Below are 14,308 nucleotides of genomic sequence, written 5' to 3'. Positions count from 1 at the left end.
GGTCTCTGTCCCCTTTTCTTTCTGTACTAGCTGGTTTAATTTAACTTGGGGTATGGCAACAGGAAGCCCTAACACAATCCCCAATTTGACTTTACCAGCACCCAACCCCCACGACCCAAGTCTATGGTTTGAGAAAAAAGTTACAACCCCAACTCCAGCTTTCCAAATTTCAAGGAAAACAGCTACTATATTGCCATCTGCAGAATAAAAATTTATGAACTTAGTAAAAAATAAAAATAAAAAACACATTCTCCATGCAGTGCCCCTCTCCGAAATGCTACATTTTTGCTCTTTCTCCTGTCCTGACTTCTGAAATTCAGCTTCTATCTGACCCACCCCTGAACCACTTTGGCTCTCTCAGGGCTGAATGGAAGTTTTTGTCTCTCTTCTTGAAAATAAACAACAGAAACTTAATCTGCAGTGACAATGTTTATTCATCTATATATTTTCAGTTGCAGTCTAGAAAGATTAATATTAAAATGGCATCAAAGAATCCATAACATATGGACATATTAGTAAAAGATGTAACATACAGTAGGGCTTAAGCAGCCTTTCTTATTTATTCTTATCTGGATTGCAAAGTTAGCCCCAAGAGCAGGTAATCAAAAAAAAAGGAAACCTTGTTCTACTGATTATGTCCACAAATCAAAAACAAGCCAATTACCAAACGGAAGCACTATTTCTAGTCATAAATCCACTCCAACGTTTATCTTAAGAATCTTCATCGAGAGGTCAGTGTATAGTAGATAGTTCATGTTGTCAGCAGTAACCTAGTGGGATATGCCACGATGATGGGATATCCCTTCATGGGGTTGCTGCTTCTTGGGTTCCCGAGAATTATCAGATGGTATCACATCAACTTGGAGGTCAGGGAAAGCAATTAGATGGTGACTGATGGCCATTTGGAAGTGGGGATACAATATGATGTAGTCCAGATAGTCAGTCCATTTTTTTTCTGCTCGACAAAAATTAACCATATATTTTAGAATGCATCTGGAACATAGTCCAGCAGCCAGAATTGGTTCAAATCACACCGTGACAACTAAGGCTGCATACAATTTTTATGAATTATTACGGTTTTTTTTTGGGGGGGGGCAGACCAAACACAGTTTCAGTTCTTTAGATTCAGAAAAGAACGGCTTACTTAACACTGCCAGAGACTGTCAGATAACAAATCCTTCATTCCACCCCCAACTTAGCTGTTTTTGTCTACGCAAAGAAACTTTGTTTCCATTTGGCATGTGGCTTTAGCAGGTGATGTTGAGCTGGACAAGAAGCTGGTATCAGAAAAAGAAAAAGAAAAAAAAAAAAAAGGCGGCTCCTCAAGGCCACCGGCCATGGACTTCAGAAGTCCTTAGTCGCTGTTGAACGTGAGCCTTTTGAGGAGACACTCACTCAGGTTTTCCTCCTCGCTGGCCTGCTGGCGGAGGTTGGCCAGGTAGTCCCCAATCTTCTTGATGAGAGTCATCTCCTTCTCTAAGAAGTGCTTCTCCAGGAAGTGGCAGAGTTGGAAGTCTGCGTTGGCTGAACCCAGGGCATGCAGATCCAGAAGGACTTGGTTCAGGCTCTTCTCCAGGGCCAAGGAAGTTTCCATGGCGTGCACGCTCCCATCACAGTGATATGACGGAATCATCTGCTCATTAGAGAAGTGGTCACAGCCGCTAGGTCGAGTTTGCATCAGGAGAAGATAGGCAGCCTGACGTTTCTCTTCAGACAGATCCCGGAAGAAGTGAACCAGGCCTCCCACAGGCGTGTTGTCTTTGAAAAAGAATGCCAGAGAGAGATACCTATCAGAGGCCTCCAGGTGCATGTTGATCAGGCGATCGATTATGGCCACCACCTCAGTGGTGTAATTCTGACGGCTCCGGGCACTCATGGTCGGTTAGCAAGATGGAGCTTATGAAGAAGCCTGTTTCTAGAAACAGAATGTTGACGATCCTTCCGGAAGCTGTAAGTGGAGAGGCAGGAATAGAAGGTAGTTACGTGGCCAGGGCGTGGGACTGGGAGTTTCTAATAGGGCGGTGGGTGGGACTATATGGTTCGCAGTCCCACAACCTTTCCAAATAAGAATTTAATTGTGCTTTATCTTGTAGTTATTAGAATGGAGGGTTTTTTTTTTTTTTTTTTTTTTTTTTTTTTTTTTTTTTTTTTTTTGGTTCGGTGTCCCGTTTTTTAAAACCATAATTCTAAGGTGAGGTAAGAACATCAAAAGTTTTCATAATGAGATCCTTTTAATTATGTGTGACTTAAAACTTGCGTATTAATTTTGAGCTGGATACAGTATTTTACTCTGCTTATAGTCCCTCATTGTCTCGGAGTAGCCATTAATCCCCTTTTCTCAGAGCAGTCTTATGTTCGGATACAATTGTTAACAGCACCTCTGTCTCCCTATAAAGGGTCCTTGTTTGGAATATGTATTATACAGTCACCTTATTCTTTATAGATAAAAGTGAAAATGGTAACACAGCAAAGATTGAACTTGTGTATAATGTGTTTCTTTGTTTTGTTTTGAGAGAGCCTCTCATGTAGTTAAAACTGGCTTCCAACTCCCCATTTATCCAAGGATGATGCTGAACTTTCCAAGTGCTGGGGTCCTAAGCATACATAATCACATTTACCTTGTTTCCATTTCACTTCTCATGCTAGCAAGAATGTCTGTTGGCTGTAAGTTGTAAGACAGCATACTGTTTTCTATTCAATATGTATTATTCACTTCTTGTGTTCAGTGACCCTAAAAAGTTCTTTGGAATGTCATAAAGGTCAGTTGTCTAACTAAGTATTAGAGTCTTGTGATCCTAGACACACCGCTATTAGCTAAAACATAATATAAACGAGAATAAAAATGAAATAATGTATGTTTATAAATCTTATCAAATTAAACACATACAGAAGATATACAGTTAGCTGGTTTCCACTGAAAGGTAGAGACACAGATCTTAATGTTCTCATAAGAATTTGTTCAACTTTATGGTTATATGCTGAGCATTTTATTTGAGAAATGCCATTAACCTTGAGCTGTCTCACAATCAGAACATTTTCCTGTGTTTTCTGTCAAACAGGCATACCCTATTCATGGCCCAAACTCTGAACCCCATGGAAGAAAGGAAACCTCTGCTCTAACCTTGGGACCTTCCTGTAAACGAAAGAAAATAACAACTATTTTGCAACAACTTTCAAAGTTAACTTCTCTGCTCCTGAAAAAGTGAATTTCAAATTTTAAAAAGAAGCCTGCAGTCTCCGTTCACCATTCAGGTTTACAACAGAAACTATGTGGTGTTAATGTCTGTGGAGAAAAAAGAACCCTAGTCAGAGCCATATGGTGTTGGCTGATCAAACACTTTGTTGTCAGTATTGTGTCCAGACTATACCCTCTTTCGGCCTCAGTTGTCTTGCCTTTAAAGGGGAGATGCTAGTATCTCACAAATGTGCTACTGAACTAAATTACAGAATGAGAAAATACTGTGAACCAGTAGAACTCAAAATATGGGGGGGATAATCATTAATCCATTTTGTAATAACGTTATTGAGATCGTTTCACTAAAGAGCCATTCTGCTGAAACATGATTCCTTGTGGCTTTCAGGTGTGAAAACACAGAGGCATACTTTTGAGTGTTCAATATACTTGTCATTTAAAACCTTAGCAAAGTTAGCATGACCATCATACCTTGGCTAAACGTGTTTCTATAACACCTCTTTGGGTCCTTTGTGATCCTGCTGGTTATGGATGCCATATATAAATGGCAGAGCTGCATTCTCTCAATTCTCTACCCCAAGATTATGATTCAAGAAAAGTATAATGACCATTTTGTTGGTGATAGTAAATTTCTGGAACATTCCATGTGAATGATATAATTCACAGAATTTATCTCCCCTTCAACCCAAATGGGCTTAGAATAGTGTTGTGTTTGTCCAACTGTCCAAAAACAAATACTGACATGAAGATTTCTATATAAGTGAACTTGGAAAAAAAAAAAAAAAGTACTCCAAGGGAAGACCAAAAGGAAACAAGACAGAAAAGAAACAAAGTTTTTTTTTTTTTTTTTTTTTTTTTTTTTTTTTTTTTTTAAATGTAATTTCAGGGCTGGAGAGATGGAGAGATGGCTCAGCGGTTAAGAGCACTGGCTGCTCTTCCAGAGGTTCTGAGTTCAATTCCCAGCAACCACATGGGCAAACACATGGTGGCTCATAACCATCTATAATGAGATCTGGTGCCCTCTCCTGGCCTGTAGGCATACATGTAAGCAGAACATTCTATACATAATAAATAAATCTTTTTTTTTTAAAATGTAGTTTCAGAATATTTGGCCCCAATTCCAAGGGAGACCTCCAGAGTACAAACTGTCCTTGGAGTTTATTTCAATATGAGACACAGGAACAGAGGTTTCCTAGTTCTGCCCTCTAGTTGTGAGTCTCCCCAGGGTATTATAAACTTCCAGGACCTTACCTTCTAGGTAAGCAAATCCGTTAGCCCAAGAACAAGCCACTAGAGAAGGTCATGGGTGTTAATCATCATCAGAGGTGCATCTTGGCACTGGGTATTGAGCATAACAAGCTGGCAGATGTGATATAAAAGTAGTTAGGGGGGAACTGTATAGCCTGCTATATTACCCTTTGGCTGTAGGAGGTATTTCAGAATCTAATGGTACTGAAAAACTCTTACTAGTACCTCATTTTACAAGAAAATTAATGGATAGAGATGTTGTCATGGTTAATACTCTATATTTATCCTTATCTAGCCTACGTCTATGGACCTCCACCCTCCAGTAATTCTAGAGCCTGTGGCTGGATTTCCCTCCAAGCAGATGGCTGAAATTCTGTACTTACCAAGGGCCAAATACATTTGTAGATTGTGTCCTTTTAATATGATTGCATGTGTACTAGAATAGGTTCTGTATGAAAGAATCATTTTTTTATTTAAAAAAAAAAAAAAAAAAACAGTAGCAACAACAACATCCCGAAAACATAGGGAAAGATACTCCTTCAAGTCAGGAAAAGAGGACAAAAATGACATTTGTTGACGTTGCACTTGTCCCTTGCCCTCTAGGATGAAACGTGTTTTCTGTTCCTCTTTATAACTAAAAATCATGTTTCATAGAAAGAATAGAGAATGTACATTATGTAGAGAGATGGCCTTGTATTTCAGAAGTACTCAAAGGTCTGGCCTTGGTGGTTAAGAGGTGGGTTGGAGAGACATAGTTGGAGTCTATGGAGACATAGTGTGGATAAGATTTTGATTAGGGAGCAGTACTGAAAGAGATCTCCGATTGGGAACAGCCCACACCCAAACCCCTGTATTCACAGAGAGATCCTTTATTAAGCAGGGAAGAAAAGTAAAAGCTGCTGCTTTCTGACTCAGGGAGAAAACAGGAGCAAATGACCTTGCAGGTGTAACTTTTAAGAAAAGGGAAAAGGGGGGAGGGTCTGTGTTAGAATGAGCTAGGATACGGTGGTCTTGATTGGGCATGTTATTTAGGCGAACCAAAGGGGTCTTTTAATTGCTGGACTTCAATAATTTGATTTGTGGACAATGATAGTTAGCTTCAGGAAGAAGAAGTGTGTAATGGCCCTGGTTGTCCTGGAACTGGATCTGTAGACCAGGCTGGCCTTGAACTCACTGATCTGCCTACCTTTGCCTCCTGAGTACTGGAACTAAAGGCGTGCACCACTACTGGCCAGCCTGATTTTTCAGTAGCTTCAAAACAAGTAAATAAAAGTTAAAATATCCCTGGCAAGCCAGAACCTGAAAAGCTATGAAATGGTTTCTTAAGGACTTGTCCTCCAAACTGCACTCGCCTGAAAACTGACGGTGCACAAGAGCAAAATGGTCTCTGTGTACTTGTCGTTTACTAAAAGGAACTATGAGTGATTGAGAGTTTAGCTCTAACCTGTTCATCTATTTCAGACAAGGGACTGCTTGACACCAGGCAGTGTTATGAAATAACGTTGGATCACCATTTTTACACACACACACACACACACACACACACACACACACACACACACAGAGAGAGAGAGAGAGAGAGAGAGAGAGAGAGAGAGAGAGAGAGACAGAGAGAGAGAGAGAGAGAGAGAGAGAGAGACAGAGAGAGGCTCCTCTTCACTCCACCTGTCTCTTCCAGTAAACTCTCCAGCTCAGAGAATTTTGCCTGCAGCCCACCCAAACACTGCTGCCTCACCACATCCTACATCCCTTCACACATTTACTATGGGCACCACAAACAAATAGGAACCATCATCAAACAGGGTTCCTTTTGTGTTTCCAGATATATCTAGCAAGATTTGTATATATTTTCAATCACTGACTGAAAACTGCCTTGGAGGGTGTTCATGTTCCAGCACTTTCTGTTTCCCCATAAAACAATACAAAACAAAACATAACAAAAAATAAATTTCCTAAGGTAGAGAACTGTGGATGCTTATGGAAGGCTCCCACGGTATGCATTAGGATAGTGGCTGCTGAGAGAATATAGGTTGGCTACCAACTAAAAAAAAGTGGGTTTAATTCTCTAACCTTCATGGGATTATATCTTCAGTTCCATTTTCTGAGAATGATGGCTTAGCCAAAAGCATCTTTGTAACTGTGAACACAATAGACATTTTAGAAGACAGAGTAATGGGTTTTAGTTAGGGAACTTACTGCAAAATGTAGTTAACGGCTGTGTAGTAGCTCTGTATCCGTGTAAATTCCCCCTTTAAAAGCATCCAGTCTTTGTTTTCATTTATCCCAGTCCCAAGGAACACATTAGCTCAGAAAGACTACTCATCCCATTTCCAGACAGCGAGATACGGAGGAAACAGGCCACTGGGACCCAAACAGATCTGAGGGTCTATCAGAGTTTTCTACCAAGAGGTATGTAGCTTTGGGCAAGTTATTTAACTTCTTCAATGCTTACTCTTCATAGCTACAGAGAAAGTATTCTTTAGTTGTCTTTTTAAGATCCTGAGAAGAAATTAAGTAGTCCAAGAGTAGGACAATTTATGACATAAAATAGATAATAAAGATCGGCTGCCTTGGGAGCTCATGAGATGACTAAGCAGCTAAGGGCACTGGCTGATCTTGCACAGGACCAGGGTATAATTTCCTGCTCCACATCCTTCTGTAACTCCAGTTCTAGGGGATCTGGCTCTCTCTACCGGCCTCCATGAGCACTAGGCACACGGGCATGCATATGTGCAGGCAAAACACTAATACATGTAAAATAAAAAAAAAAAAATAAATGAATCCTTCTGGAAAGATTAGCTGCTTTTACTCTCCTTCCTCATGCTCCTCTAACTGTAGGTGTCATCTCTGTGACTCATTCTACATTTGATTCTCTCTAGTTTTAACTTCCACAGAAGTCGAGAATAAAGCCAGCCCATCGTCCCACGGATCTAAGACATCCCTTCTTTACTGAAACACACTGGGTCCTTTCCACTGCTCCTTATCTAGCCTGCTTCTATGGACCTTGGGTAATTCTAGAGCCTGTGGCTGGATTTCCCTCCAAGCAGATAGCTGAAATTCTGTACTTACCAAGAGCCAAATACATTTGTGGATTGTGTCCTTTTAATATGATTGCATGTGTACCAGAATAGGTTCTGTATGAAAAAAATCAGTCTTTATAACAACAACAACAAAAAATCCTGAAAATGTGGGGAAAGATACTCTTTAAATTCAGGAAAAGAGGACAAAAATTACTTGCTACTTTATGATGAGCTGTGTTTTCTCTTTTGCACATTTGTTGATGTTACACTTGCCCCTTGCCCTCTAGGATGAAAAAAAGTGTTCGTTCCTCTTTATAATAAAAACAGTGTTTCATAGAAAGAATAGAAGATGTACATTCTATAATGTGGTGGCCTTGTATTTCAGAAGTGCTTGAAGGTCTGGCCTTGGTGGTTGCCAAGAGCTAGGTTGGAGAGACATAGCTGGAGTTGGAAAGAACATGGAATCTTGAAATTTGAAATGAAGACTTTTCTCCTTAGCCTGCTTGAAGCCTCTGCATATTTCTTTTGCTCATTCTGACATCTGACCAGAGAAGAAAATCATACAACAAGAAATTTTGCTTCCATTTAACTGTTATATAATCTCGTGTGTGTGTGTATTTGTGTGTGTATGTGTGTAAATATACATACCAAAATAAGGTTAATATCTGTCTATATCTGTGTGCTATCACTTTGTTACTTTCCTAAAATGTCTGGATTTTTGACAATAAGCATGTATATAAAATTATATTGCCAACGTTCTTTTCCTGGGGAAGCGATGAAACATTTCTACCCCCTCCTCCTAAAGTCACAATGGCAAACCAAAATATGATTCCACATCAGTCATCCTGGTGTGTGTGTGTGTGTGTGTGTGTGTGTATGTGTACGCACACATGCATATGAGACACACACACACACACACAGAGAGAGAGAGAGCCTTTTGATCTTACTTAAGTAATGTGAGTGAGGGCTTATTGACAGGAGTGTGGGTAACCCCAGAACAGCTACACAGGAAACAGCTTCCCCATATCCAAGTAAATGAAGGCCCTTCCTCTAGTCTTCCCCAGTAGCCCTCCTTCAAGAACCAGAGGCCACAGTGCAATTAGAGCTGAATTGCACACATGACTGTGAGGAATGACTGAATACTCAGAAGAAGGTCTCATAACCCTCCCTGCCCCTGCCTCCTTCTGTGAAAGAATGTCCACAGTCTACAAGCCTCAGAATGATGAACTCTTGCAAGCAAGCATAGCTAACTTGTGGAGATGGCAGCTGTTTTGCTTGGGAGATAGTGACATACGACAGATTACTACAGGAAAATCAGGGGCAAAGATCTGATTCTATTTTCAGAGGAAAGGGGAAAACTTGTTCTTCTTACAAAGTCATACGATCTTTGCTCATAACGTAAGAGCAATTTGCAGCGTTTACCTCCTGGAGTCAGGACTAGCTTGCTGACTGACATCCTCTAACTTTTAAGAAGCTACTTAGCAATGGAGACGTTAAAATGAAGAAACACAGAGGGCTTCCTTCTCCAATCCTTAGGAGCTTATTGGTAACCAGCCTACTGCAGACTAGCTACTAATAACCCTGCACTCAATCTGGGCACTGGGAAAAAAAGGAAAATTTCCTCTGGGACTAACTTGACCTGTAGGGTTTTATTTATACTTAATCTCATTCCTTACTGGGTATTGCATCATTATCTATACAAAGAACCACAGATTCTCAGAGATGAGGGAACCTTAAGGGCCATTTAGTTCCAATCTGTAACCAAATTGCCAGGGCTCAATAATTATATAATCTGTCACTTGGGCTTCTCTAGGAGTAGAAGTCACAGTCACCCAAAAGAACCACCCCAGCTCTTTGTTGATATTCAGGAGGAATCTGAATACTTTGGCTTGGTACTTCTGCCTCCATGATGGGCTACAAAAGGGTCTATTGACCCATAGTGGGACCAACACCAACGGCAGATCCCTTTTACAGCTTTCTGGGATGCTGATGGCTATGTGCTTGACATTGCTCTGAATCTCCCCTCTGGTGCTGTGTCTGCCCCCTTCCATGGAGTGCGTGCAAGTGGCTGCTGTCCAAAACACAGCTCTATTCACTAGTTCAGGATACGGAAACATCTATTTGGAGCTGTCTTGCTATATAAGGACCAGATGGTAATGATTAAAATTAAATTAAATTAATGTTTGACAGTCCGTGAAGGGCATAAATTGCATGGTGTGTTGCTTGTCCAATCTGTCATCTTGTTTCTCTCAGCTCAGGTCAACAAACAACAGCTGAAAGCTCCCTCCCTGGTTCGAACGGTAGCTTATTTTTCTGCTATGGAAATGGCTGCTCAGTTTACTAATTCCAAGACTTCCATGCTGCCAAAGTCATGATTAAGACACTCTAGCGAGCAGAGCCTTCATCCTTATCACAGTGTCCAGCCACTATCTCCTGAACTAAGTAACAACAATTATTGGTTATAATTAAGAAACTGGGAAATCTGACCCTAGCCTCAGAACAAAGCACTGCCAACATCACAACAACCTTCTTTCTCACGTATTCTAGAATATGTAGGCAGTACTGATGTGTTATCGAGTTGCAAAAGAATTTATAGCATCGGATTTTCAAACAACTGATCTGCCAGCTCTTGTCCAAAGAACTTTCAGATGTAGGCTTTTGTTCTTGCCCCTGTGTGGTCCAGTGATCATTGGTCCAGTATTGCATTTTCTGTCTAGCCACTTAAATTCAAAGTAATATTTTCACCTTTGCACTTTTTTCCCAAGAATGTTGTTGAAATTTCAGGATGCTTTGCTTTTTTTTTTTTTTTTTTTTTTTTTGGAGGTAACAATTGATTTATACAAAAGCTACATAAATAGTAGAATAATCAACCGAAGTAGGCCTAAGGGACAGGAAGTGAAATGACACCTAGATAGCCCTCTAAGGTGAAAAGTGGGTTATTGCCCTTGATGCTATAATGCTGCAAGGCCGTCAGCTGTCAGCCACCTTCTGGGCATCTGCTCCAGGGAAGAACACTGCTTAAACTAAGCCCTTATCATTCCAAGGGCAATTTTTATCCCTTGCTTGGAACAACTCTGGAGGCCCATTCTTATTTCCCTGTTGGGTGTTGTCTCTCCAGTTACCACCAGAACCCTTTCTGATTTCACTGTGATCTCTGTTCTAGTGCCATATCATCATGACTTTCTTCATCTTTCTTTCTAAAAGAGCACACGTTTCCCCCCTTCCCCTTCCCCTGGTCCCACTAACATCGCTCCCTGAGCCCTGGCTCCTGCTTTCTCTTACCAATACATACATACATACATACATACATACATACATGCATACATACATACATGCATACACATACAATACACATACATATAGTGTTTTGAGTCAGTTTCCCCTCTAGAATATGACTTCTGCAATATCTGAACATGTAATGCATCTGTTTCTTCTTTTCGCTCTACTACTTAGAAAACTGCCTAGCACAAATACAAAGATGCACATTATCTGTGAATGAGTGAATGGTTGGTTGCCTGGAAACATAGCTACTTCTTTTGACTTACGCTGCCTCCCTCTCTCCAGGCACATCCCAAGAATGAGTATGCCAAGATAGTGTACCAGTCTATAGAGTAAGCTTTGGAACTGCACCCACCACTTGGTAAGCAGCATCATAGCTCATAAGGGAGAGATGCCAAACATTGCTCTGAGGACTCTAACAATATATAATAGTCATAATAGCTAGAAGAAGTAGACACTACCAGTCCTGTCTTAAAACTAAAGAAACTGAGGAATAGAGAGATAATAGTTTGCCTCAGTCATATACTCCAGCAAACTAGTATTGATGTTCAGAATCTCTGCCACTTAGTAGCTGTATAATTTTGAGTAAGTTACTTTCAAAACTGGCTTATTTGTCCCTAAAATGGGTACATTAATGGCTATCATGAGTAAACTGCAAAAGTATTTCATGAGATTATATGTGTATAGTGCACTGGCACTTAGTCAAGGTCAAGGTCAGTCTCCATTATGCTCATTCAAGTGCTGTGCTTTCCCCTGAATTGCAATGAATTTTAATTGTATTTATTATTATTAATGTGTGTGTACATGCATGTGCTACAGTATGTGTGTGTGTGGGGGGGGTGTAGGCATAATTTTTCCAACCTATTTTAATAAGGGTTCACCCTCTCCTCTAGCCCACCGCCCACCAGAGGTAGTGGAAGAGAAAAGTTATTAGGACCCAGGGGAAGTGGACCTGTTTAGAAATAGTTCTTTGGGGGTGAGTCCAATCTTCATTGTCAGGATATCAGTAGTTCAGTTCAGTAGCAAATACCAAATACAAATCAGCAGCTGCAATCCAGTTCTCCTGGCAGACACCACACACAAGAAGAAATCACAAGGCTTGCCAACCAGCCTGAAGCCGCAGGAACCTCAGGAGATGGGTTTTTTTTTTTTGTTTTTTTTTTGTTTTTGTTTTGTTTTGTTTTGTTTTGTTTGTTTGTTTTTTGGTGAGTTCCTCTCTAAGGTGTCACCACAAATGGAGCTCAGCAACACAATGTAAAGTGAGACAATCCATGTGTGTCTTGCAAAAAGTAGTGAGGCAGAGCAGAGCAAGCCAATGCTAGAGCTCCCACTGTCTGTGGGGTCATATTTGTATTCTGTAAGAACATCATGTGTCCTTTCTCATGTTTGCTATAGCAAAACATCCTTTCACCTATGTCTTCTTCGGGAAAATATTTTTTCACGTGTCTGCGTTAGCAAGGCATCTTGTGTGTGCCCCAGCAAACATCATTTGACATAACTGACTTTTCAAACAAACCAGAAGTTTCCACTTCAGGTGATATTTTGTGGAGTCAGTTCTTCCCTTCTACCTTTACATGGGTTCTGAGAATTGAACTCAGGTCTTCAGGCCTGTATATGAGTGTCTTCGCCTGCTTAGCTGTATCACTAGCTCATTTTTTTTTGGGGGGGGGCGGGTGTTGAGACAGTGTCTCACTATGCAACACAGACTGACCCAGAACTCATAGTGTTCCTCCAGCCTCAGCCTCACAAGTTCTTTGAGGCAAAGCCTGAGCCATCTTTCCTGGCTTTTCTGTTTTGATATTTTCTACATTGACTGCTTTACTGTTGTCAAACAACTTGGGGAATATGCTCATCCACTGTTCTGATGCTCTACACACCCCCTAAGTCTGTAATCACCCCCGTTTTATATTTCACCCTATTCCTGCAGACAGGGTGATGGCCAAGAAGTCTGCACATTTTCCCTTTCATGTCACATCTTTAAATAACATTATTCTCAGAGACAGATGCAACCAACTTCAAGTATCATGACTTCCCTACTAGAGCTAGTCACAGAAATCCTAGGTTTTCGTCAGCTGCTGTCACTCAGGTAAGCCAAAGTCCAGTTTTGAGGGAGTGTACTAATTAGGGCAGTGCAGATCCCCATACAGTAAAATCCATGACATTCCAGCTGTGAGGAAAATTGACAGTAGATAGCCCTCAGTTCATAGCTCACTTAAAGGCTGTCTCAATTGATTACAATAACTGGAACAATCAAGTAGTTTCATGAGTTTCTGGAGTGACCATATATGGTAACATACAGGTACAGGAATATACATTTCCACCCACCTTGACCCAACTCAAGACAATTCTGAGGCAACATCCTAGCTCCAGAGTGGCTTTGGGGTCATTATTGAGACACTAGCACAGCTGGCCTTCATCCAACCACTCCTGCTTCCTTATCTTTTTTTCTCTCTCCAGATGTTGATCCCAAGGGTACAATCCTAAATAAACACACATCCTCCTATACTATATCTCAAAATCAGATCCCCAGAAAACATACCCGGTAAGGAAGGTGTGCCTGTCCAAGTTTATCCACACTCCTCGCATGGTCTCGGTGTTCTCTGAGAAACTACAAAGTCAAGGCAACAAAATGGCCTCACAGGATCACAGCTCCCAGGCTGCCTCAGCAACTCATTCCTAGTTATTGATTTGAACCTTTCCTCAGAGGCATGACTAGTTTAGTCTGCTTGCTTTCATGGGCACATAAAGGAAGCTGGAAAAAATGAGGCCATGAATCAGTTCTTGTGTACCACTCATCACCTAAACCCAAGGCTACTTTTTCCTCAAGGATGTAAGATAGATGATCACAGGTTGCCATGCAACACTGGTTCTTTGCTTTGACCTCCTGAGTCCTGTGAGGATTTATCAACAAGCAACAAGCTCATTTAACTGTCTGTCAGAAGCAGACAAAGAGTCAGTCATTACTGTGAATGTAAACAGCCGGGTGCTTCACGCATCTTTAGAGACGTATGATATATTTATAAATATGTCATTGAGCAGAGGTCAGCCTCTCTAACACCCCTTTGGAAACAGCCAATCATATTTATTTGCTTTGACCAAAAATGTTATTTTGGTCTCAGTACTCATTAAATTCTTTGTGTTTTTAGTAGCCCATAAAAATCATAACATACTCCCTCTTGTGTCCACTATCCTGAAATAGAACCATATGAAACTCAGTTTCCATTTGATCTTACAGAATAGGTCAAACAAATGGGGACTTGGAGAACAAAGGGGTCTAATGGGTATGGATGGAGTGGAAAATATGTTTAATATATAGTAAATATATATTGTGTAGGAAATTGTTTTAAATCTTTTTTAAAAACACAGTTAAGCATTTAAAAAATAAAACAATAAATAAGACAAACCAGTCCTAAAATGAGTAAAGCAAATGCTTTATTTAAGCATGTAGTACTGTGTTTGCTAACCTAATAACGTGACAGAAAAAAAAATAACAAACAAAAGAAATGCATGCAGCTGTATATAACTAATTGTTTATTTTCTTTTAAATTCTCTGTGGGAAAATACTTCA

General features: G+C 40.5%; 1 pseudogene across 1 annotated transcript; it reads right to left on the bottom strand.

The window, feature by feature from the left end:
- Positions 1 to 442: 442 nt before the first annotated feature.
- LOC117694092 (ferritin light chain pseudogene) lies at positions 443 to 13,670 on the bottom strand (annotated as a pseudogene). The gene is made up of 2 exons (XR_013105795.1): positions 13,280 to 13,670; positions 443 to 1,948 (listed from the first exon to the last, which is right to left on the bottom strand). The product of XR_013105795.1 is annotated as a ferritin light chain pseudogene (transcript).
- Between the last annotated feature and the right edge of the window lie 638 nt (positions 13,671 to 14,308).

This window comes from Arvicanthis niloticus, chromosome X (assembly GCF_011762505.2).
Source record: "Arvicanthis niloticus isolate mArvNil1 chromosome X, mArvNil1.pat.X, whole genome shotgun sequence".
NCBI classification, from domain to species: Eukaryota; Metazoa; Chordata; class Mammalia; order Rodentia; family Muridae; genus Arvicanthis; species Arvicanthis niloticus.
Note: the sequence above shows the minus strand (reverse complement) of the source record. Positions and strands in the feature narration are given on the sequence as shown.